The sequence below is a fragment of the Vitis riparia genome, chromosome 9 (genome assembly GCF_004353265.1).
Source record: "Vitis riparia cultivar Riparia Gloire de Montpellier isolate 1030 chromosome 9, EGFV_Vit.rip_1.0, whole genome shotgun sequence".
NCBI classification, from domain to species: Eukaryota; Viridiplantae; Streptophyta; class Magnoliopsida; order Vitales; family Vitaceae; genus Vitis; species Vitis riparia.
The window spans coordinates 15,122,223-15,149,963 of NC_048439.1; positions in this window are offsets into that span (position 1 = coordinate 15,122,223).

Sequence of the window (27,741 nt, forward strand, 5' to 3'; positions counted from 1 at the left end):
ATCAACTTAAGGTTGTGGTTGAAACGAATGACTCTAGGTTATGAGCTCACGACTCTAAAGGCTATGAATAGCTCAAGGTTGTGAATGATATAAACTACTCCAGGTCATGAGTTAAGGGCTATGGATGCTATGAATAACTAAGCATTATGGATGATATGAACGACTCAGGATCCTATGAGGTCAAGCCTCTAGATGCTAAGTATACCTCAAAGTTGTGGATGATATGAATTTATTTACTTCATAAGCTTAGGGTTGTGGATGACATGAATGACTATAGGTCGTGAGTTTAAAGTTATGGATGATATGAATGACTAAGGATCCCGTGAGCCCAAGATTCTAGATGCTATGAACAACTATGGGTTGAGGATAATATGAACGATTCTTAGTCATGAACCAATGGCTTTAAATGTTATGAATAACTCATGGTTGTGCATCACATGAAAGAATCTAAGTCTTGAGCTTAGGGTTCTATATGTTATGAAAAGCTTAGGGTTGTGGTTTACAAGAATGAATTTGAGTCATGAGCTTAGGGCTCTAGATGGTATAAACAACTCACGGTTGTTAATGACATGAGCTACTCAAGGTCATAAGCTCACGACTTTGGATGCTATGAACAACTCAGGGTTGTGCATGATATCAATGACTCATGATCCTATGACCTCAGTCCTCTAGATGCTATGAACAACTCAAGGTTATGAATCATATGAATAGTTCTTGGTCGTGAGCTCATGGATCTAAATGTTATGAGCAGTTGAGGGATGTAGATGACATCAATAACTCCAGGTAATGAGCTTAAGGCTCTAGATGCTATGAACAACTCAAGACTATGTTTGACATCAACAACTCTAGGTCATGAGCTTAGCACTTTAGATGTTATGAACAACTTAAGGTTATAGTTGACATGAATGACTCCGAGTTGTGAATTAAGGGCTTTAGATGCTATGAACAACTTAGGGTTGTGGATGACATGAACAAATCTAGGTCATGAGCTTAGAACTCTACATATTATGAAGAGTGTGGGCCTGTGGTTAATATGAAGAACTCCTGGTCATGAGCTCAGGGCTCTAGATGCTATGAACAACTTATGCCTATTAATGGCATAAACTACTATGGGTCATGAGCTCTGGTCATTAGATGCTATGAACAACTCCATGTTATGGATGATACACATGATTCTAGGTCATGAGCTAAAGGATCTAGATGTTGTGAATAACTCAGCGTTGTGGATGATATGAACGGTTTTAGGTCATGAACTTAAGGCTCTAGACATAATGAATAACTCAAGGTTATGGATGAATAAATGGCTTCGGGTCGTGAGCTCAAGACCCTAGATGTTATGAACACCTCATTATTATGGATGATATGAACAACTTAGGATCCCATGACCTTAGGCCTCTAGATGCTAAGAACAACTTAGGGTTGAGGATGATATGAATGATTCTTGGTTGTGAGCCTATGACTTTAGATTCTATTAAAAGCTAAGGACAGTGGATGACATGAAGGACTCCTAGTCGTGAGCTCAAGGCTTTATGTGCCATGAACAACTCAGGATTGTGGTTGATAAGAATGAGTCATAGTCGTAAGCTCAAGAATCTAGATGCTATGAACAACTCAAGGTTGTGGGTGACTTGAGTTATTCTAGGTCATGAGCTTATGACTCGGGATGCTATGAAGAACTTATGGTATTGGAAGATATGAACAAATTAGGATCTCGTGAGCTCAGGCCTTTGTATGCTATGAAAAAACTCATGGTTGTAGATGATATTAATGACTCTTGGTCATGATCCAAGGATTTAAATTCTATGAACAACATAGGGCTATGAATGACATGAATGACTCTGGGTAGTGAGCTCAAGGCTCTAGATGCTATGAATAACTCGGGATTGTGGTTAACATGAACAACTCTAGGTCATGAGCTCAGCTTTCTAGATGCTATGAATAGCTCAAGGGTGTCGATGACATGAACAAGAGCTTGAGATACTATGAATAACTTAGGGTTGTGGTCGACATGAATGACCCCAAGTCTTGAGCTCACAACTTTAGATGCTGAACAACTTAAGGCTGTGGATTATATGAGCTACTCTAGGTTGTGAACTCAAGGCTCTAGATGCTATGAACTACTTAGGATTGTGAATGACATGAAAGACTCTAGGTCATGAGGTCACAACTCTAGATGCTATGAATAACTCAAGGTTATGGATGATATGAGTTACTCTAGGTCATGAACTCAAGGCTTTAGATGTTATGAACTACTTCGGATCATGAGCTTAGAGTTGTAAATGCTATGAACAACATAAGGTTGTGGATGATATGCACGACTCTAGGCTGTGAACTTAAGGATCTAGATGTTATGAAGAACTTAGGGTTGTGGATGATATGAACGATTTTGGGTCATGAATAAAAGGCTCTAAATGCTATGAATAGCACCAGGCTATGAATGAAATGAATGAATTTAGGTATGAGCTTAGAGCTCTAAATGTTATGAATAACTTAAAGTTGTGGATGATATGAACAACTTGGGATCTCATTAGCTCAGACCTCTAGAAGCTATGAACAACTTTGGATGAGGGTGATATGAACGATTCTTGGTCATGGGCCCATGGCTTTAGATGCTATGAACAACTTAGCATTGTGGATGAGATGAACTACTTTACCTCATGAGCATTGGTCTCAAGATGCTATGAACAACTAAGGGTTGTGGATGATATGCATGATTCTATGTCGTGAACTCAAAGATTTAGATGTTTTGAACAACTTAGTGATGTAGATGATATGAAATATTTTGGGTTGTGAACTCAAGGATTTAGATGCTATGAGTAGCTAATAGTTATGGATGACATAAGTGGTTTTTTATGGTGAGCTCAAACCTCTAGATGTTATAAATAGCTTAGGGCATTGGATAATATGAACAATTCTGCATTGTGTGCTCAAGCCTTCAGATTCTATGAATAGCTCAAGTTATGGATAGCATGAATGATTTTGAGTCATGAGTAGTGGGCTCTAGATGCTCTAAAGATCTTAGGTCTGTGGTTGACATGAACGACTATAAGTCGTGAGCTCAAGGCTCTAGATGTTATGAACAACTCAGGCCATTGGAGGACATGAGCTACTCTAGGTCGTTAGCTCATGGCTTTAGATGTTATGAACAACTCATGATTATTGATGATATGAACGAATTAGGATCCTATGAGTAAGCCTTTAGATCATATGAACAACTCAAGGCTATGAATCATATGAACGATTCTTGGTCCTGAGCCCAAAGCTCAAAAGTTATGAATAGCTCAGGGTTGTAGCTAACATGAACAACTCAATGTTGTGGGCTCAGGGCTCTAGATGGTTGACATTAATGACTATGGGTCGAGGTTTTAAGGCTCTAGATGTCCTAAAAAACTAAAGATCGTGGATGATATGAATAACTTTAGGTCATGAGCACATAACTCTAAATAATATGAATAGTTTAGGGTTGTGGTTCACATGAACATCTCTGGGCTGTAAGCTCGGGGCTATAGAAGCTATGAACAACTTAGGGTTATCGATGAAATGAATTTCACTAGGTCATGAGCTTAGGTCTCTAGATACTATGTACAACTCACGATGGTGGATGATACACACGATTCTAGGTTGTGAGCTCAAGGATATAGATGATATGAATGGCTCAGGTTTGTGGATGATATGAACAATTTTAGGTCATGAACTTAAGGCTCTAGATGTTATGAACAGTTCAGGGTTGTGGATGAAATGAATGACTCCAGGTCATGAGCTAAGGGCTTAAGATGATATGAATAACTAAGGGTTATAGATAACATGAATGACTCCAGGTCCTGAGCTTAGAGCTATAGATCCTATGAAGAGCTCAAGGTTGTGGATGACATGAATGACATCAAGTCATGAGCTAAGAGCTTGAGACGCTGTCAATAGCTCAAGGCTATAGTTGACATGAACGATTATGGGTTGTGAGCTAAGGGCTTCAGATACTATGAGCAACTTAGGGCTATGGATGACATGAATGACTCCGAGCCATGAGCTCAGGGCTCTAGATACTATGAATAACTTCATGTTGTGGATGACATGAGATACTTTATGTCCTGAGCTTAAGGCTCTAGATTCTATGATCAACTTAGGGTTGTCGTTGGTATGAAAGACTCGAGATCTAGTGCCCTCATGCCTCTAAATACTATAACCAGTTTAGGGTTGTGGACGATATGAATGATTCTTGGTCGTGAGCCCATGACCTTAAATGCTATGAATATCTCAGGGTTGTGGATGACATGAATGACTTCGGGTCGTGAGCTCAGGGCTCTAGATGTTATGAACAACTCAAGTTTATGGATGACATGAATGACTCTGGGTTATCCACTCAAGGATCTAGATGCTTTCAATGGCAGAGGGTTGTGGATGATAAGAACAACTCGAGATCCTGTGAGCTCAGTCTTCTAAATTCTATGAACATTTTAAGGCTGGGGATGGTATGAATGATTCTAGGTCATGAACTCAAGGCTCTAGATGCTATGAGTAGTTAAGGTTGTGGATGAAATGAACAACTTTAGGTCATGAGCTCAAGGCTCGAGATGGTATGAATAGCTTAGGGTTGTGGATAATATGAATGAAGACACAATGAACAATTTAGGTTTCTGCTTTACATCAACAACTCTAGGTTGTGAGCTCAAGGCTTTAGATGCTAGAAACAGCTCAAGGCTACGGATGACATGAATGACTCTAAGTCATGAGTTGATGACTCTAGAAGCTATGAATAGATCACGGTTATGATTGACATGAATGATATCAGGTCGTGAGATTAGGGTTCAAGATGCTATGAATAGCTCAAGGTTGTGTATGATATGATAAACCTTAGGTCATAAGCTTAGGGCTCTAGATGCTATGAACAACTCAAGGTTATGGTTGACATGAAAGACTTGGGGTCATGATCTCAGGGCTCTAGATGCTATGAACAACTCAAGGTTATGGTTGACATGAAAGACTTGGGGTCATGATCTCAGGGCTCTAGATGCTATGAACAACTCAAGGCTGTGGTTGAGAGGAACTTATCCGGGTCATGAGCTCAAGGCTCTATATGCAATGAATAGCCCACGACACTAGATGGCATGAGCTACTCTCATCATTAGAATAAGGCTCTAGATGCTATGTAAAGCTTAGGGTTTTGGATGATTACAACAACTCAGGATGTCATCAACTTAGGCCTTTTAATGCTATGAATAGCTGATTCGTGCCCAGTTGGGTGTTTTAATAAAAAATATTTATAAATCCTATGACCTCATACTAGCGTAGCAAAGCTACTATAGTATAGCAGCTCTAGGGTCGAACTCTGGGATGGGTTTTCATTCTACCAGTGATATACTCAAGATTAGAAATTGAGTCTGATGATTTCCTTTGTCAAAAACTTAAAGTTTAAAAGAAAAGAAAATTTGTTTTGAAAATGGTGTTTGAAACTAAACTAATATAGAACTAGGTAAAATGGAAGAAAGAAAGTCTCCCAGAACTAAGGGTTGCTAGGATCAAGTTCAGAATGCAAAGTGGGAAATTCCGGATTCCTCATCTCGTATTGGGGACAACAACATAAAGGATGGTTGTTTCCCGAACCGGTATAGGTTTAACAATGAAGATTTAATCCATAAAAAGTCAATAGAAATGGTAGTCAAGTTCCATTAATGGCTCTAAACACTATGGGTCTTCACCTTGAGCCACTTTCTAATGGCTCGTACATGATAACTAATGGTCTGATGTGGATCTAGCAATAAGTATCCACAGAGACCTAAAGCTTATCATGTATTGGCCGTTCAAAGTGATTTTAAGGGATTTAAAGAAAAACTTTAGATTTAAAAGCCATTTATGAACTCCAACTACCTGTATTTAATGCACGGTAGTTTTCCACTTTTGCATCTGGACTTTTCACCTAGCTTCCTTTACTCCAAGAAACCAAAGGTTTAGCCTCTCATTCTCTGGGAAAACATCCTCAGAGGTTGTTTGGCTTCCAAGAAAAAGAAAATAGTAGAGAGAAAAGGAAAGCGAAGAGAGCCCTGTATTTTACTAAGTGTAAAATATACAATATGTTAGTGTGTTTCGAGAGATGATTTCCACCCCTCTTATAGTCTTTTCAAAAGCAAAGCCTATGATTGGCTAAATACAAGGATAAGAAAGGAATTTACATCAAAAAAATACAAAAGAAAAGATCTCATGTGGAGTCGGCAGAACAGAGGAGATTTCACACCAAAGACGCATGGGCTGGTGTGAAATTCACACTTGTTTGGGCTGCTGTGCGAAATTCGCACTTGCTTGATGCAGTTGTCTTCCAAAGGCCATATCTTCCTCATTTCAGCTCCAAATCATATACGGTTTGAAGCGCTGGATTTTTGACTTCCTGAGCTTTGAAATGGTATATTGCATGTAGAAAATGGACTTCAGGAAGTGCTCCAAAAGTGTGAAGGAAGACTGAAGCTGTTGTCTTCTGTTTTCTTCACTCTGTTTTTCCTTTTTTTTTCCTCTTTGCTTATCTCCTTTACTTGGCTTTTCTTAATGATCCAAAAAGCTATCAAAACACTAAAACTAGCCATAAATATGATTAGAAGTCATTGCTAGGTCCTTAACATGCCAATTGGAATAAAAATGGAGAACTACCACACAAAAGTGCTTAAAACAGAATGAATTAAAGGCGCAAAATAACACTTTTTGGGTAGTAATCAATAGTTAGGGGGTGTGAATGATAAGAATGATCTATGGTCATGAGCCTATGACTCTAAATGTTATGAACAGTTGAGGGTCATTGTTGACATGAACAACTCTAGGTCATGAGCTTAGGGCTTTAGATGCTATAAACAACTCAGGGCAGTGGTTGACATGACTGACTCCGGGTCCTGAGCTCAAGGGTCTAGATGCTATAAACAATAAAGGGCTATAGGTGACATGAATAACTTCAGCTCATGAGCTTAGGGCTTTAGATGCTATGAACAGTTAAGAGTCATGGATGACTTGAACGACTTCAAGTCATGTGCTGAGGGCTCTAGATCCTATGAATAGCTTAAGGCTATGGTTGACATAAATAATTCCACATACTGAGCTCAGGATACTAGATGCTATGAAAAGCTAATGGCAATGGATGACATGAAGGACTATAGGTCGTGAGCTCAGAATTATGGCTATCATGAACAACTTCGGGTCATGAGCTCAAGGCTCTAAATGCTATGGATAGCTCACAGTTGTGGATGATGTAAATGAATTATTATCCAGTCATCTCAGGCCTCCAGATACTATGAATATTTCAGGACTGAGGATCATATCAATGATTCTTGGTCATGAGCCTATGAGTCTAAATGCTATGAACAACTCAGGGTTGTGGATGAAATTAAAGACTTTGAGTCATGAGGTCATGGCTCTAGATGCTATTAAAAGCATAGAGTTGTGGATGACATGAACGACTCTGGGTCGTAGGCTTAGGGCTTGAAATGCTATGAACTGCTCAGAGTTGTGATTTACATGAATGACTCGGAATCATGAGCTCAAGGGTCTCGATGCTATGAATAGCACAAGGTTATAGCACATATGTGCTACTCCAACTTGTTAGTTTTGGACTATGGATTTTATCAAGAACTCAATATTATGGATTATATGAACAACTTGAGATCCCTTGGGCTGAAGCCTCTAGATGTTATGTATAGCTCAAGGTTATGGATTAGATGAATGATTCTACATCATGAGCTAAGGGCTATGGATGACATGAACGACTCTAGGTCGAGGACTTAAGGCTCTATATTCCATGCATAACACAGGGTTGTGGTTGACATGAATGACTCCGTGTCGTGAGCTAAAGGATCTAGATGCAATAAAAAACTCTAGGCTATGAAGGACATAAATAACTCTAGGTCGTGAGCTCAAGACTTTAAATACTAGGAATAGCTTAAGGCTATGGTTAACATGAATGACTCCAGGTCTTAAGGTTTGGGCTCTAGATACTATGCACAACTCAGGGTTGTGATTGACAAGAATGAATTTGGGTTATGAGCTTAAGGCTCTAGATGCTATGAACAACTTAGTGTTATGGATGAAATGAATGACTAAAGATCCCATAAGCTCATCCCTCTAGATGCTATGAGCAGCTCAAGGCTGAGGATTATACGAACAATTCGTGCTTATGAGCCTATGATTCTAAATGCTATAAACAACTTAGGGTTGTGGATGACATGAATAACTCAAACTCATTAGCTTAGGCCACTATATGCCATGCATAGCTCAGAGTTGTCGTTAACATGAAGGATTCTGAGTTGTGAGGTTAGGACTCTAGATGCTATGAAAAGCTCTTGGGTGTGGAGGACATTAACGACTCCGGGTCATGAGCTCAAGGCTCTAGATGGTATGAACAACTCAGGGTTGTGGTTGACATAAAGAACTCTGGGTCGTGAGCTGAAGGTTCAAGATAGTATGAAAAGCTCATGGTGGTATTTGACATGTATGACTCTGAGTCATATGATCAGGGCTCTATATGCTATGAACAACTGAGAGCTGTGGATGATATTAACAACTCAAGATCATATGAGCTTAGACCTCTAGATGCTATGAACAACTAAGGGTTGAGATTGATATGAACGATTCTTGGTCCTGAGCCTATGATTCCAAATGTTATGAACAACTCAAGGCTCTAGTTGACATTAATTACTTCATATCATTAGCATAGGGCTCATGATGCCATGAAAAGATTAGAGGTTTGGATGACATGAATGACTCTAGGTTGTGAGCTCAGAGCTCTAAGTGCTATGAATGACTCATGGTTGTGGTTGAGATTAATGACTTCGGGTAGTGAGCACATGGCTTTAGTTACTATGAAAAGCTCCAAGTTTTAGTGGACATAAATGACTCTAGGTTATGAGCTCAAGGATCCAGAAGCTATGAATAGCTCAAGCCAGTGGTTGACATGAATGACTTTGGGTCCCAAGTTTACGGCTCTAGATGCTATAAAAAAAACTCAGAGTTAAGGTTTACTTGAAAGACTCTAGGTTATAAGCTTAAAGCTCTAAATTCTATGAACAACTCAGAGTTGTGGATGATATGAATGACTCGGGATACTGTGAGCCAAGGCCTCTAGATGCTAATAACTTAGAGTAAGGATGATACAAACGATTCTTGGTCGTGAGTCTATAAGTTTAAATATTATGATCAACTCAGGGTTGTGGATGATATGAACAACTTTGGGTCCTAAGAACAGGGCTCTAGATGCTATGAATAGCTCAGAGTTATGGTTTGCATGAATGACTCTCGATTATAAACTTAGGGCTTTAAATGTTAAGAATAGCTTAGGGTTATGGATGACATGAACAACTCTGGGTCATGAGCTCAGGGCTTTAAATACTATAAGCAAGTTAGAGTTATGGTTGACATGAACGACTTCGAGTTGTGAGCTCATGACTCTAGATGCAATGAATATCTCAAGGTTGTAGATGCCATGAGTGATTCCAAGTCGTGAGCTTAGGGCTCTAGATGCTATGAACAGCTCAGGGTTTTGGTTTACAAGAACGACTCCCAGTCGTGAGTTTAAGGCTCTAAATGCTATGAACAACTCAAGGCTATGGATCATATGAACAACTACAGGTTGTGAGCTTAGGGCTTTAGATACTATGAGAAGCTTAAAGCTATGGTTGACCTGAATGATTGTGGGTTGTGAGCTTAGAGCTCTAGATGCTAGGTACAACTTAACATTTTGGATGATATGAATGACTCAAGATCCTGTGAGCTTAGGCTTCTAAATACTATGAATGACTCAAGGTTGTGGATGATATGAATGATTCTCTGTCATGAGTTTAAGGTTGTGGATGACATGAATGACTCCGGGTCATGATCTTAGAGCTTTAGATATTATGAACAACTCGAGGTTGTTGTTGACATGAACAACTTCAAGTTGTGAGCTTAGTGATTTGGATGCTATGAAAATCTCTAAGTCGTGGTGGACATAAACGAATTCAAGTCATTAGCTCAAGACTGTAGATGATATGAACACCTAAGGGTAGTGGTTGACATGAACAACTTGTTGACATGAATGAATTTGGGTCATAAGCTTATGGATTTAAATGTTATGAACAACTCACAGTTGTGGATGATATGAAAAACTTGGGATCCTATGAGCTAAGGCCTCTAGATGCAATGAATAACTTAGAGATAAGAATGATATCAACGATTCTTGGTCATGAGCCTATGAGTTTAAATGTTATGAACAACTCAAGGTTGTGGATGATATGAATAACTTTAGTTCATGAACTGAGGGCTCTAGATGCTATGAACAACTCTTGGTTATAGTTGAGATGAAGGGCATTGAGTTATGTGCTATGGGCTCTAGATGCTATGAACAACTCAAAGTTGTGGATGATATGAATAAGTTACGATCCCGTGATCTTATACCTCTAGATGCTATAAACAACTCAAGGTTGAGGATGATATGAACGATTCTTGGTTGTAATCCTATGACTTTAAATGCTAAGAATAACTTAGGATTCTACACGACATGAATGAATCTCAGTCATGACCTTAGGACTCTGGATGCTATGAACAACCTAAAGTTGTGGATGATATGAATAACTACGGGTCTCATGAGCTCAAGCCTCTAGATGCTATGAAAAGATCAAGGGTGTTGATTATATGAACGATTCTTACTCGTGTGCCCATGGCTCTAAATGCCTTGAATAGCTGATGGTTGTGGATGACATGAACGACTTCGGGTCGTGAGCTCAAGGCTCTATATGCTATGAACAACTTAAGGCAGTGGTTGACATGAATGACTTTGGGTCATGAGCTCAGGGCTCTAGATACTATGAACAGCTCAGGGCTATTGTTGACATGAACAACTTTGGGTTATGAGCTTAGGGCTTTAAATGCTATGAACAACTCAAGTTATAGATAATATGAACAACTCAGGATCCTATGAGTTGAGGCATCTAGACACTATGAACAACATAAGGCTAAGGATGATACGAATGATTCTTGGTCATAAGACTATGATCCTAAATGTAATGAACAACTCAAGGTTGTGGATGACATAAGTGACTCCAAGTCATGAGCTCAAGGCTCTAGAGGCTATAAACAACTCAAGGTTATGGTTGACATAAAGAACTCCGAGTCATATGCTTAGGACTCTAGATGTTATGAACAACTCAAAGTTCTGGATGATATGAACGACTCAAGATCCCATGATCTAAGGCCTCTAGATTTTATGAACAACTGAAGGTTGAAGATAACATGAACGATTCTTGGTTGTGAGCTAATGACTCTAAATGCTACAAGGTTGTGCATGAAATGAATGACTCCCGATCATGAGCTTAGTACTGTAGATGCAATGAACAACTCAGGGTTCTAGATGATATGAATGACTATGAATCCCATGAGTTTAGGCCTCTCAATGCTATGAAAAGCTCAAACATGTGGATGATATGAATTATTCTTGCTCATGTGCCCATGGCTTTAAATTTTATAAACAACTTAGGGTTGTGGATGACATGAATGACTCTGGGTCATGAGTTGAGGGCTCTGAATGCTATGAACAGCTCAGGGCTATTGTTGATGTAAACAACTCCAGGTTGTGAGCTTAAGGTTCTAGATACTATGGATAGCTCAAGGTTGTGGATGACATGAACGACTCTGGATTTTGAGCTTAGGTCTTTAGATACTATGAACAACTCAAGGTTGTTGTTGATATGAATGACTTCGGATTGTGAGCTCAAGGCTCTAGATGCTACGAATAGCTTAGGACTATGGATGACATGGGCTACTCCAAGTTGTGAGCTTAGGGTTATTGATGATACGAACAACTCAGTGTTGTTGATGATATGAATGACTCAAGATTTCATGAGCTCAAACCTCTAGATGCTAAGAATATTTCAGGACTATGGATGATATGATTGGTTTTATGTCATGAGCTTAGGGTTATGGATGACATGAACGACTCTACATTGTGAGCTTAGGACTTTGGATACTATGAACAACTTAAGGTTATGATTGACATCAATGACTTTGAGTCATGAGCTCAGGGCTCTAGATTTTATGAATAGCTTAGGGTTGTAGATGATATGAGCTAGTCCAGGTCGTGAGGTCACGACTATCGATGCTATGAACAACCCAACGTTATGGATGGTATCAATGACTCAAGATTTAATTAGCTCACTCCTATTGATGCTATGAACAACTTAGAGTTGAGGATGACATTAAGGATTCTTGGTCCTAAGCTAATGACTCTAAATGCTATAAATAGCTTAGAGTTATGGCTGACGTGAATGACTCCAATTCATGAGCTCAAGCTCAAGGTTGTTGTTAACTTGAAGAATTTAGGTAGTGAGCCTAGGGCTCTAGATGCTATGAAGAGCTTAGGACTATGGATGACATGAGCTACTCCGAGTCATTAGCACAATGCCCTGGATGCTTGAAATAGCTCAGGATTGTGAATGATATGAAAGATTCTGGATCATGTGAGCTTAGGCCTCTAGATGTTGTGAACAGCTCAGTGGTGTGAATGATATGAAAGATTCTTGATCGTGTATCCATGGCTCTAAATTCTATGAATAACTTAAGATTGTAGATGACATGAATGACTCTAGGTTATGAGCTCAAGGCTTTGGATGCTATAAGTAACTTAGGGCTTTGGTTGACATGAATGACTCTGGGTAATGAGCTTAGGGTTCTAGATACTATGTACAACTCAGGCTTGTGGATAACATGAATGACTCTGAGTCATGAGCTCAAGGCTCTACAAACTATGAACAACTCAAGGTTGTGGTTGATATAAATGACTCTAGGTCGTGAGCTCAAGCCTCTACATGCTATGAAAAGATTAGGGTTGTAAATGATATGAACGATTTTGCATCATGAGCTTCGAGCTATGGATGACTTCAATGACTCCAGTTCATGGGCTCAATGTTCTAGATACTACGAACAACTCAGAGTTGTGGTTGACATGAATGACTCCAAGTTGTGATCTCAAGGCTCAACATGCTATGAATAAATTAAGGCATTGGACTACATGAGCTACTTCAAGTCATGAGCTCAAGGTATTGCATGTTATGAACAACTCAAATTTATGTATGATATGAACGACTTGGGATCCTATGAGCTGAGGACTCTAGATGCTATGAATAGCTAAGGGTTGTGGTTAACATGAACGACTATGGATCTTGAATTCTAAGCTCTATGTTTTATGAATAGCTCAGGGCTATGGATGATATGAATGATTCTTGGTCGTGATCCTAATGCTCTAGATGTTATGAATAACTCAAGGTTGTGGATGACATAAACAACTTCGGGTCATGAGCTTAAGGCTCTAAATGCAATGAAAAGCTCAAGGTTGTGGTTGACATGAAAGACTCCAGGTTATGAGCTTAGTGCTTTAGATGCTACGAACAACTCAGGGTTGTGAATGACATGAAGAACTCCTGTCCGTAAGCTCACAGTTCTAGATGTTATGAACAACTCAAGGTTGTGGATGACATGAGTTACTTTGAGTCATGAACTAAGGGCGTTGGATGTTATGAACAAGTCAGGATTATAAATGATATGAACAATTCATGGTCATGAGCCTAAGGCTCTAAATCTTATGAACAACTCAAGACTGTAGATGACATGAATGACTCAAGGTCATGAGCTTAAGACACTAAATGCTATGAACAAATCATGTTTATGGTCGACATCTTGAGCTTAGGGCTTTAAATGCTATCAACATCTCAGGCTTGTGGATGATATGAGTTGCTCCACATCTTAAGCTCATGGCTCTAAAATCTATGAATAACTTAAGGTTGTGGATAATATGGACAACTCAAAATCCTATGAGCTCAAGTCTCTAGGATTTATGAATAGCTTAGGGTTGTGGATGATATGAACGATTCTTGCTCGTGAGCCCAAGGCTCTAAATGTTATAAAGTGGTTAGGGTCATGAATGACTCAAGGTCGTCAGTTCAAGGCTCTTCATGCTATGAACAACTTAGGGTTATGATTGACATGAATGACTTTATGTTGTCAACTCGTGGCTTTAGATGCTATGGACAACTTAGAGTTGTGGATGATATGAATGACTTGGGATCCTGTGAGCTATGGTCTCTAGATGCTTTGAGCAGCTCAAGGCTGAGGATGATATGAATGATTTTAAGTCATGAGCCTATGATGCTAAATATTATGAACAACTTGGGGTTATGGATAACATGAACGAATCAAAGATGTGAGCTCACGACTCTAGATGTTATGAACAACTTAGGCCTATAGATGACAAGAACGACTCCAAATCTTGAGCTTAGGGCTCTAGATGCTATGAATAGCTCAAAGTCGTGGTTAATATACATGTCATAAGCTCATGGTTTTGGATGCTATGAACTACTTGGGGTTATGGATGATATGAACAACTTGAGATCCTGTAAGCTTAAGCCTTTAGGTGCTATGAATAACTCATGGTTTTGATTCTTGGTCATGAGCCCAAGGCTTTAAATGTTATGAATAGCTAAGGGTTGTGGATGACATGAACGACTGAAAGTCATGAGCTTAGGGCTCTGGATGCTATGAACAACTTAAGGTTCTAGATTCTATGAATAGCTCAGAGTAGTGGATGATATGAACGACTCGGGATCCTATGAGTTTAGGCCTCTAGATGCAATGAATAACTCAAGGCTGTGGAAACATGAATGACTCCAAGTCGTGAGCTCTATGAACAACTCAAGGTTGTGGATGACATGAACAAGTCAATATTGTGAGCTTTGGGCTCTAAATGTTAAGGATAGCTTAGGGCTTTGGATGACATGAACAACATTAGGTCGTGAGCTTAATGCTCTAGTTGTTATGGATAACTCAGGGCTATGGTTGACATGAACGACTCTAGGTCACGAGTTAAGGGCATTAAATGATATAAACAATTCAGGGATGTTGATGACATGAACGACTCTGTGTGGTGAGCTCAGGGCTCTACATGCTATGAACAACTCAGAGTTGTGGATGATATGAATGACTAGAGATCCCATGATCTCAGGCCTTTAGATGTTATGAACGACTTCGAGTCATGATCTCAAGGCTTGAGATTCTATGAACAACTCAGGGTTATGGATGACATGTGCTACTCTGGGTCGTCAACTCAAGGCTCTAGATACTATGCATAGCTTAAGGTTGTGCTTGATATGAATCACTCTGGTTCGTGTGCTTAAAGCCTAAGATGCTATGAGAAACTTAGGGTTATTAATGACTTAAGCAATATTGGGTTGTAAGCTCAGTGCTCTAGATGCTATGAACATTTCTTGGCTATGGTTCACTTAAACAACTTTGGGTTGCGAGCTCAGGACTCTAAATGCTATGAACAACTCAAGGTTGTTGATGACAAAAAAAAAATCTAGGTTATGAGCTTAGGGATCTAAATGATATGGCCAACTTAAGGTTGTGGATACAAAGAAAATCTCAAGGTTGTGGTTGACATGAATGACTTTGGGTTGTGATCTCAAGGCCTTAGATGCTATGAGCAGCTTAGGGTAGTTGAAGACATAAGCTACTCTAGGTCATAAGCTCAAGGCTTTAGAAGTTATGAACAAGTTTGGGCAAAGATTGACATGAACAACTTCAGGTCATGTGCTTAGGGCTCTTAATGCTATGAATAACTTAGGGTTGACGATGACATGAAAGAACTCAGGTCGTGAGCTCATGGCTCAAGATGCTATGAAGAGCTTAGGGCTATGGATGACATTAGCTAATCTAAGTTGTGAGCTCAAGGCTCTAGATGCTATGAACAACTCTGCATTGTGGATGACATGAGCTACTTTAGGTTGAGATGTCTAGGCTAGATGCTACGAACAACTCTGAGCTATGATGGAAATGAATGAATCCGAGTTATGAGCTTAGGTCTGTAGATACTATGAATCACTCTGGGTTATGGATAACATGGGCTACTCTCGGTCGTGAGCTTAGGGCTCTAACTACTATGAACAACTCTAGGTTATGGTTTACATGAACAACTCTGGGTCAGGAGCTCAAGGCTCTAGATGTTATTAACACCTCATTATTGTGGATGACATAAGCTACTATGGGTTATGAGCTCAGGGCTCTAGATACTATGAACAACTCTAGACTTTGGTAGACATAAAAAACTCTCGATTGTGAGCTTTAGCTTCTTCATGCTATGAACAATTAAGGGTTTTCAATGACATGAAAGACTACAAGTTGTGAGCTCAAGGCTCTTGATGTTATGAATAACTCAAGGTTATGGATAACATGATCTACTTTGGGTTATGAGCTTAAGGCTCTAGATTCTATGAACAACTCAAACCTGTGGATCACATTACCTACAAGGGATCATGAGCTTAGGGCTCTAGATGCTATGAATAGCTCTAGGCTATGGTTGACTTTAATGACTTTGGCTCATGAGCTTAAGTCTCTAGATTCTATGAACCGCTCTGGGTTGTGGATAACATGGTATAATCTAGGTCGTGAGCTTAAGGCTATAGCTATTATGAACAACTCTTAACTGTAGCTGACATGAACAACTCTAGGTTGTGAGCTCAAGGCTCTGGATGCTATTAACATCTCACAATTATGGATGACATGAGCTACTATGGGTCATGAGCTCAAGGCTCTAAATGCAATGAATAACTCTAGACTTTGGTAGATATAAATGACTCACAATTGTGAGCATAGGCCTCTTAATGCTATGAACAACTTAGGATTATCGATGACACGAAAGACTAAAGTTTGTGAGTTAAGAAATCTTGATGTTATGAACAACTCAAGGTCATAGATGACATGATCTACTCTGGATCATGAGCTTAGGGCTCTATATAATATGAATAGCATAGGGTTGTGGATCATATTAGCTACCTTGGGTCGTGAGCTCTGGGCTTTAGATGTTATGAACAGCTTTGGGCTGTGGTTGACTTGTACGACTCCAAGTTGTGAGCTCTAGGATTTAGATGCTATAAACAACTTAGGGTTTTCGATGACATGAAAGACTTTGGGTTGTGAGCTTAGGGTTCTAAATGTTAAGAAAAGCTTAAGGTTCTAGATGATATGAATGACTTGGGGTCGCGAACAAAGGACTATAGATACTATGAACATCTCAGGATTGTGGTTGACATGAACGACCCTGTGTTGTAAGCTCAGGTTATTAGATGTTATAAACAGTTCAAGGTTGTCAATGACATGAGCCAATTTGAGTCATGACCTTAAGTCTCTACATCCTATAAACAGCTCAAGGCGGCCGAAGAAATGAAAGACTCCTGGTCATGAGCTAAAGCCACTAGATTCTATGATTATCTCAAGGTTGTGGAAAACATGAACAACTCTAGGTCTTGAGCTCAAGGCTCTAGCTACTATGAACAACTTTAGGTTATGGTTGACATGAATGACACCAGGTTATGAGCCTAAGAGTTTAGATTCTACTAACAACTCAGGGCTTTTGATGACATAAGCCACTCTAGGTCTTGAGATCAAGGCTTTAAATGTTATGAACAACTTTGAGTTGTTGATGATATGAAAGACTCTAGGTCATGAGCTCAGGGCTCATGATTTTATGAAGAGCATAGGACTATAGATGACAAGAACAGCTCTTGGTCATGAGCTTAAAGCTCTAGATGTTACGAATAGCTTTGTGTTATGGTTGACATGAACAACTCCCAATTGGGAAATTAGAGCTCTAGATGCTATTAACAACATAGGGCTGTCGATGACATAAAAGACTACGAGTTGTCAACTTATGGCTCTTGATGCTATAAATAGCTTAGGACTATGGATGACATCAACTACTCAGAGTCACGAGCTCAGGGCTCTAGATGCTATGAATAGCTTTAGGCTATAGATGACATCAGCTACCCTGGGTTATGATATCAAAGCTTTAGATGCTATGAACCGGTATGGGATGTGAACACCATAGGCTACTTTGGGTCATGAGTCAAGGGCTCTTGATGTTATGAATAGCTCTAAGCTGTGGCTCACATGAACAACTTTGGGTCATGAGCTCAGGGCTCTAGATGCTATGAATAGTTGTTAGCTTCAATTGATGTGAATGACTCTTAATCATGAGCTCAAGCCTCTTGATGCTATAAATAGCTCAGGGTTTTTGATGACATGAAAGACTACAAGTCATGGGCTTAGGGCTCTTGATGCTATGAACAACTCAGGGCTATGGATTACATGATCTACTCTGGGTTATGAGCTCAAGGCTCTACATCCTACGAACAACTCTAGGCTATGGTTCACTTAAATGACTCTAGGTCATGAGCTTTGGGCTTTAAATGCTATGATCAGCTTAGGCTTGTTGATGACATGAAAGACTTCGGGTCATGAGCTTAGGGCTTTAAATGCTATGGACATCTTAAGGTTGTGCATGACATGAATGACTCGGGGTTGTGAGCAAAGGGCCATAAATATTGTATCTTAGGGCTATGGTTGACATGAATGACTTAGGGTCATGAGCTCAAGGCTATAGATACTATAAACATCTTAGGTTTGTGTTTCACATGAACGACTCTAAGTCATGAGCTCGAGGCTTTAGATGCTATGAAGAGCTCAGGGTTGTCAATGGCATGAGCCACTCTAGGTTGTGAGCTCAAGGCTTAAGATGTTATGTACAACTTTGGGTTGTGGTTTACATGAATGACTTCGAGCTGTGAGCTCATGCCTCTAGATTTTATGAACATCTCAAGGATGTGGATGACATGAACATCTGGGTCTTGAGCTCAAGGCTCTAGATGCTATGACCAGCTCTAGGCTATGGTTAACATGATGTTCATAGTATGAACAACTCAGTGTTATGGATGAAATGAGCCACTCTATATATGAACAACTTAAGGCTCTGGATGCTATGAATAACTCTGGGTTGTGGTTAACTTAGACAATTTTGAGTCATGAACTCAAGGCTCTAGATACTATTAGCAACTCTAGGTTGTTGATAACATAAGCTACTCTAGGTCATGAGCTCGAGATTTATAACAACTCTAGGTTGTGGTTGACATGAACAAATATGGGTTGTGTGCTCAATGCTTTTTATGCTGTGAACACCTTAGGGCTATTGATGATATGAAAGTCTATGGGTCGTGAGCTCAAGGCTCTTGATCCTATGAATAGATTAAGGTTGTGGATGATAAGAGCTACTCTAAGTCAAGAGCTCATGTCTCTCAATGTTATGAACAATTAAGGCTTATGAATGACATGAGCTCCTCTAAGTCATGATCTTAGGGATTGAGATGCCATGAACAACTCCGGGTTGTGGTTCACAAGAATGACTCTGGGTCATTAGCTCTAGGTTATAGATGCTATGAATAGCTTAAGGCTATGGATGACATGAGTTACTTTTGGTCGTGAGTTCAGGCCTCTAGATGGGTTGAACAGTTCGAGGGAGTGGTTTACATGAACAACTCTATGTCGGGAGCACAAGGCTTTGGATGCTATTAACACCTCACGGTTATAGATGACATGAGCTACTATGGGTTGTGAGCTTAAGGCTTTAGATGCTATGAACAACTTTAGACTTTGGTAAACGTGAATGACTCTCGATTGTGAGCTTTAGCCTCTTAATGCTATGAATAGTTCAGGGTTGTCGAGTACATGAAAGACTACAAGTCATGAGCTCAAGGATTTTGATGTTATGAAAAACTCAAGCTTATGGATGACATGATCTACTTTGGGTTGTGAGCTCAAGGCTCTAGATGCTATGAATAGCTCAGGTCTATGGATCACATTACCTATAATGGATCATGAACTCAGGGCTCTAGATGTTATGAATATCTCTAGGCTGTGGTTGATTTAAATGACTCTAGGTCGTGAGCTGAGGTCTCTATATGCTATGAACCACTCTAGGCTATAGATAACATAGGTTACTGTAGGTCATGAGCTTAGGGCTCTAGTTGTTATGAACAGCTCCAGGTTGTGGCTAACATAAAAAACTCTAGTTCGTGAGCTCAAGGCTCTGTATTCTATTAATAGGTCACGATTATGGATGAAATGAACTACTATGGGTCATGAGCTCAAGGCTCTAGATGTTATGAATAGCTCTAGGCTTTAGTAGATAGGAACGACTCCTTATTGTGAGCTTAGGCCTCTTGATGCTATGAACAACTTCGGGTTGTCGATGGCATGAAAGACTGCAGTTCGTGAGGTAAGAGCTCTTGATGTTATGAACAACTCAAGGTCGTGAATGACATGATCTACTCTTGGTCATGAGCTAAGGGCTCTAGATGCTATGAACAAATCTGGGCTATGGTTGACTTGAACGACTCCAAGTTGTGAGCTCCAAGCTTTAGATACTATGAACAACTTAGGGTTGTGGATGACATGAAAGACTCTAGGTCATGAGCTTAGAGTTCTAGATGTTATGAGAAGCTTAAGGTTCTGGATGACATAAATGACTCGGGGTCATGAATAAAGGACTATAGATACTATGAACATCTTAGGGTTATGGTTGACATGAACGACCCTCAGTCGTGAGCTTAGTGCTTTAGATGCTATGAACAGTTCAGGGTTTTCAATGACATAAGCCAATCTGAGTCATGACCTTAAGGCTCTAAATGCTATGAACAACTCAAGGCAATCGAAGACATGAAAGACTCCGGGTCATGAGATCAAGCCACTAGATTTTATGATTATCTCAAGGCTGTGGAAAACATGAACAACCCTAGGTCTTGAGCTTAAGGCTTTAGATGCTATAAACTGCTATAGGTTATGGTTGACATGAACAAAACTAGGTCATGAGTTCAAGGTTTTAGATGTTATGAATAACTCAGGGCTTCCAATGACATGAGCCACTCTAGTTCTTGAGATCAAGGCTTTAAATGCTATGAACAACTCTAGGTTATTGATGATATGAAACACTCTATGTCGTGAGCTCAGGGCTCATGATTTTATGAAGAGCTCAGCACTATGGATGACAAGAACGTCTCTCGGTCATCAGCTCAGAGCTTTAGATGTTATGAATAGCTTTGTGTTATGGTTGACATGAACAACTCCTAGTCGGGAAATTAGAGCTCTAAATGCTATTAACAACTCAGGGCTATTGATGACATAAAAGACTATGGGTTGTTAGCTTAGGGTTCTTGATGTTATGAACAACTTAGGACTATGGATGACTTCAACTACTCAAAGTCACGAGCTCAAGGCTCTAGATGCTATGAATAGCTCCAGGCTGTGGATGACATCAACTACTCTGGGTTTTGATATCAGGGCTTTAGATGCTATGAATAGGTCTGAGCTATGTTTGACATGAATAACTCAAGGTTATGAGCTCAGAGCACTAGATGTTATGAACCGCTATGGGTTTTGGATAACATGGGCTACTGTGGGTCATGAGTGATGGGCTCTTAATGTTATGAATAGCTCTGGGTTGTGGCTCACATGAATAACTTTGGGTTATGAGCTCATGGCTCCATATGTTATTAACAACTTATGATTATGGATGACATAGTACTATGGGTCATGAGCTTAGGGCTCTAGATGCTATGAACAACTATTAGCTTCTATTGATGTGAACGACTCTCGATCATGAGCTCAAGCTTCTTAATGCCATAAATAGCTCAAGGCTATTGATGACATGAAGGACTATGGATCATGAGCTTCAGGCTCTTGATGCTATGAACAACTCTAGGTCGTGGTTGACTTGAATGACTTTGGGTCATGAGCTTTGAGCTTTAAATGCTATGAGCAACTTAGGGTTGTTGATGACACAAAATACTTTGGGTCTTGAGCTTAAGGCTCTAAATTCTATGAACACCTCAGTGTTGTGAATGACATCAATGACTTGGGGTTGTGAGCTAAGGCTTATAAATACTATGAGCATTTCAGAGCTATGGTTGACATGAATGACGCAGGGTCATGATCTCAAGGCTATAGATACTATGAACATCTTAGGGTTATGGTTTAAATGAGCCACTCTAGGTCATGAACTCAAGGCTTTAGATGCTATGAAGAGCTCAGGGTTGTTAATGGCATGTGCCACTCTGAGTCGTGAGCTCAAGGCTTTAGATGCTATGAACAACTTTGGGTTGTGGTTTACATGAATAACTTCAAGTTATGACCTCAAGCCTCAAGATTTTATGAACATCTCAAGGATGTGCATGACATGAATAACTCTAGGTCTTGAGGGTAAGGCTCTAGATGCTATGAGCAGCTCTAGGCTATGGTTAACATGATCGACTCTAGGTCATCAACTCAAGCCTTTAGATGCTATTAACAACTCGGGTTGTTGATGACATGAGCTACACTATGTCGTGACCTAAGAGCTCTAAAGGCTATAAATAATTTTGGGTCATGGTTGACATTAATGACTCCAAGTTGTGTGCTCATGACTCTTGATGCTATGAACAACTTAGGCCTATTAATGACATGAATGACTATAGGTCATGAGCTTAAAGCTCTTGATGCTATGAACATCTCAATGTTGTGGATGACATGAGCCACTTTGTGTATGAACAACTCAGGGCTCTAGATGCTATGAATAGCTTTGGGTTGTGGTTAACCTAGACAACTCTAAGTCCTGAGCTCATGGCTCTAGATGTTATGAATAACTCTAGGTCCTGAGCTTAGGATCTATAACAACTCTAGGTTGTGGGTAACATGAACAACTATGAGTTGTGTGATGAATGCTCTTTATGCTATGAACAACTCATGGCTATTGATGATATGAAATACTATGGCTCGTGAGCTTAGGGCTCTTAATCCTATGAATAGCTCAGGGTTATGGATGACAAGAGCTACTCTAAGTCGTGGGCTTTGGCCTCTAAATGCTATGAACATCTAAGGTTTGTGTATGACTGATTACTACTTAAGAAGTGCTCTTTTATAGCCTGAAATTAACTCTTTTCACACACTTCTGAGTAGTAATTAATACCTTTTAACCCAATTGGCACATTAAGGACCTTTGCAAGTACACTAATCAATTTTTGGTAAGTTTTGGTGTTGTTAAATAGCTTTTTGATCATTAAAATGAGCCAAGAACGAGGAAGGACTTTGTTCTGTTCATGGCAAAGCTAGTTGAATCTCAAAACATGAAGAATCCAAGTCTTGGAAAACTTCGAAGCCTTTGCCAAATCAATCAAATGAGCAAGGAAGAGAATTAGAGGAAGAATCTAACATCCAACAATTTTTCAAGTCACCTTTCAGCCTTGTGAAATGGCCAAGAAGAGTGCGTGCTGTAAGACAGACAGCAAAAAAGCTAAAGGAATTTCTCAAATTCTTTTTTGCCTTGGGAAATTTTCCCAAGTCCCTTTCAACTTGTGAAAATTGTGAAAATAGCTGAAGGAATTTCGCAAGTCCGTTTTTGACTCGTGAAATTTTCGCAACTTCCTTTTTGACTTGCGAAATTTTAGCAACCTTGCGAATTTTTCTCAACCTTGCGAAATTCCCCCTATGTAATTTTCAGTTATTTTTCTATGGATCAAGTGCTTGAGAGAGTCTCAGGCCATCCCTTCTATTGTTTTTTAGATGGTTACTCTGGGTACTTTCAAATTGAAATTGTTGTTGAAAACCAGGAGAAGACCACCTTTACATGCCTATTCGGAATGTATGCCTACAAAAGAATGCTTTTTGGCTTATGCAAAGCACCCACAACATTCCAAAGATGTATGTTAATCATTTTCAGCGATATGGTGGAGCGTATTATGAAAGTATTTATGGACGATATCACCATATATGGAAGCACATTTGAGGAATGCTTAACTAACTTGGAATCTGTTTTGAGTCGATGCATTGAAAGAACCTAGTGCTTAACTGGGAGAAATGCCATTCTATGGTACACCAAGGAATTGTCCTTGGACATATCATCTCCAAGAAAGGCATTGAGGTGGACAAAGCAAAGGTAGACCTTATTGTCAAGCTGCCGTCTCCTACTACTGTCAAAGGAGTAAGGCAATTCCTTGGCCATACGGGATTCTATAGGAGGTTCATCAAAGATTTCTCTAAACTCGCCAAACCTCTATGTGAACTGTTGATAAAGGAGGCAAAATTCGAGTGGGATGATAGATGTCAACAAAGTTTTAAAGAATTGAAGCAATTTTTGATGACTACTCCAATAGTGAGGGCACTTAACTGGCAATTACCCTTTGAAGTGATGTGTGATGCCAGTGACTTCACTATAGGAGCCATCCTTGGGCAAAGAGAAGATGGAAAGTCCTACGTGATCTACTATGCAATCAAAACATTGAACGAGGAAAAAAGAAACTATACAACCACAGAGAAAGAGTTGTTGGCTATAGTCTTTGCCTTAAACAAATTTTGAGCTTACTTGGTGGGGTCTTTCATTGTGGTTTTCACTGACCACTCAGCTCTGAAATATTTGTTGGCCAAGTAGGATGCAAAAGCGAGGTTGATCAGATGGATCCTACTACTTCAAGAATTCAATTTTCAAATCAAAGACAAGAGAGGAGTGGAAAATGTGGTAGCCGATCATCTTTCAAGGTTGGCCATTGATTACTACTCAAAAAATGCTATTTTGTATCTTGTAATTAACTCTTTTAAACACTCTTGAGTAGTAATTATTACCTTTTAACTCAATTGACATGTTAAGGACCCTTGCAATTGTTTCTAATCAAATTGTGTTAAGTTTTGGTGTTTTTGATAGCTTTTAGCTACACCAAAGCAATCCAAGAATGAAGGAGAGCTGTATATAGTTCATGGAAAATCTTTTGGAAGCTCAAATTCATGAAGAAACCAAGCTTTGGAGCCTCATAGCCCTTTGCCAAAGTCGTTCAAAGTATGCAAGGAAAAAGCAACGGAGAGAGGAAAAACAGAGTGAAGAAAACAGATGATAGTAGCTACAGTATTCTTTCGCACTTTTGGATCACTTTACGAAATAAATTTTCTACATGCAATATACCATTTCAAAGCTCAGGAAGTCAAGAATCCAATGCTTCAAACCTTGTACGATTTGGAGATGAAATGAGGAAGATATGGCCTTTCCAAGACAACTGCATCTAGTTGAAGGACAAATTCGCATCGTGCGAAAATGAACTCCAACGTGCGAAATTAAAGCCTACCTTGCGAAATGGAAATGGAATACAACCGTACAGTCACAGAGAAGGCCAACTTGCAAAAGTAATTTTGCAACTTGCGAACTTGGAGCTCAACGTGCGAAAATGGATTCCAAGTTGCGAAATCAACTTGCGATATTTTCGCAAGTCACCATGCAACATGCGAAATCTACATGCGAACTGGGATATTTGTGCACCGACTCTTTTAGATCTTTTCTTCTGATATTTTTGTGTCTAAATTTCCATTTTCTCCTTGTATTCAGCCACTCATGTAATTCCTTAGCTAGGAAGTATCCAAGGAAGGGTAAATTACCTTCCTATATAAACTCTCTTGTAAACACTAAAAAAGGGACTCTCGGAGGAGCTTGTTCCAGGAGATCCATCATATATAGATATATAAGTATATAGAATTGACGAACAGAGCACTTGCTCTATTTTTCCTACATATTTTTGTTTTCTTGTTAGTTTTCTTTCTAGCCAATCAAACTCTAAGGATTTTTCCTCAAAGGATGAGAGGCTAGGCTCTTTGTCTCTTGGAGTGAAGAAAGCCGGGTAAGTTTCCTCATGCATAAATTGGAAGTTTTGTTGTTTTAGTTTTTAATGAAGAGAAAGTGTGACCCGTTAATGGTTTTTATCTTTTTAGTTAACTTAAAACTCCTTTTAATCACCTAGGTCAACACTTAGTTAGGCAAGTGATCTTCGTCCATGGAAATGCACTGGTTTACCTCTTGCGAGCTTTTGGGAGGTGGTTTAAAGGTAGGATTTTCTAGAATAGCCAACACTTGGTAAGCTTTTGGACTCTAAGGAGACATCCATTAGTTATCTATTGCGAGTTTGTGAAGGGAAATCCAAGGTTAAAGATCACCTTGAATGGCAAATGCTAGGTGAGAGGTACGAGCCATTGCAAGTTGCATCAGTGAGAGGGAATTAATGTTTGAACCCATTAAAGGGAAGCATCTGTACCACACCGGTTAGAGAATTAACTATATGTTAATTCTCTAATACGAGGAAAAGAAACAAGTGACTGGAACTCTCCTTTTTGTATGAGGAATCTGAGCCTAGTGATCTGAAACTCCAAGAAACACTTTTCTTTGTAATTAAAATCAGTTACTATTATTTTTGGTTAGCTTAAAACCAATCTTTGTTCAATTGTCTTTATGTTTTCTTTTAAAGCTAACCTTGAAATGAAAAGGCACCAATTCGTTTTTGAACTAATATCAGTTGCGAAGTGAAAACCCATTTCTGTGGACGATCCTAGAGCCACTATACTATGCTAGCTAAATGCTACCCCGGTATATGGTGAAATAGGTTTATAAATTTTGTTGATTACTCCCGTTTGAGGATTGAGATCAAAGCACATCAATTGAGTTGAATCAATTGGAACACCAATCGGGCATGAATCAGCCATCACGCATAATATCCATTGTTTGCCAATTGATGATGATTTTCCAGAGGAGTCGCTTATGCTAATAAAAATTGCTCCTTGGTATGCCCATATCGCTAACTATCTAGTTACTAGAGAAATCCTAAGTGAGTGGAAAGCTCAAGACAAGAAGCACTTCTTTGCAAAAATTCATGTTTACTATTGGGAGGAGCCATTCTTATTCAAATGTTATGTGGACCAAATAATACGGAAGTGTATCCCTATGCAAGAGCAACAAGGGATCCTCAATCATTGCCATGAAAGCATATGTGGAGGCCACTTTACTTCACAGAAGACAGCTATGAAAGTATTGCAATCGGGTTTCTGTTGGCCCTCACTTTTCAAAGATGCTCACACCATGTGCAGGAGTTGTGAAAGATGCCAAAAGCTTGGGAAGCTGATAAGAAGAAACATGATGCCTTTGAACCCCATTTTAATCATTGATCTTTTTGATGTCTAGGGCATTGACTTCATGGGACCTTTTCCTATATCCTTTGGCTACTCCTACACCTTGGTGGGGGTTGAGTATGTTTCTAAATGGATGGAAGCAATCCTGGAATTGTTCTCAAATTTATGAAGGATAACATTTTCTCGAGATTTGGGGTACCCAAAGCCATTATCAGTGATGGGGGTACTCATTTTTGTAACAAGTCGTTCGAAACTCTCTTAGCCAAGTACGGGGTAAAGCATAAGGTAGCTACACCTTACCACCCTTAGACTTCTATCCAATTTGAGTTAGCAAACAGGGAGATCAAGAACATAATGATGAAGATGGTGAATGCAAGCAAGAAAGATTGGTATGTTAAGCTCTATGATTCATTATGGGCTTATAGAACAGCTTATAAGACCATTCTTGAAATGTTGCCTTACCACCTTGTTTATGGTAAAGCTTGTCATCTCCCCGTGGAAGTAGAGTACAAAGCTTGGTGAGCAATCAAGAAGCTCGACATGGACTTGAACAAAGCCGACATGAAAAGGTTCTTATACCTTAATGAGATGGAGGAATTAAGAAATGACGCCTAGAATAATTCAAACATTCAAAGTAGAGATTGAAGAGGTGGTATGATCAGTTAATCTCCCGCAAACAATCCCAGAAAGGACAAAGAGTCTTGTTGTATGACTCTAGGCTCCATATCTTTCCAGGAAAGCTGAAGTTAAGGTGGATAGATCCATTTACTATTCACCAAGTATATTCAAATAGAGTAGTGGAACTACTCAATCATAACAGCACTGGGAGCTTTAAAGTCAATGGCCAACGTTTGAAGCCATTCATGGAGCCATTTTCTCGAGACAAGGAGGAAATCATTCTCCGTGAACCACATCAAGCCCTAAAAAAGAACGGGTTAGATGGACTTAGTCTAT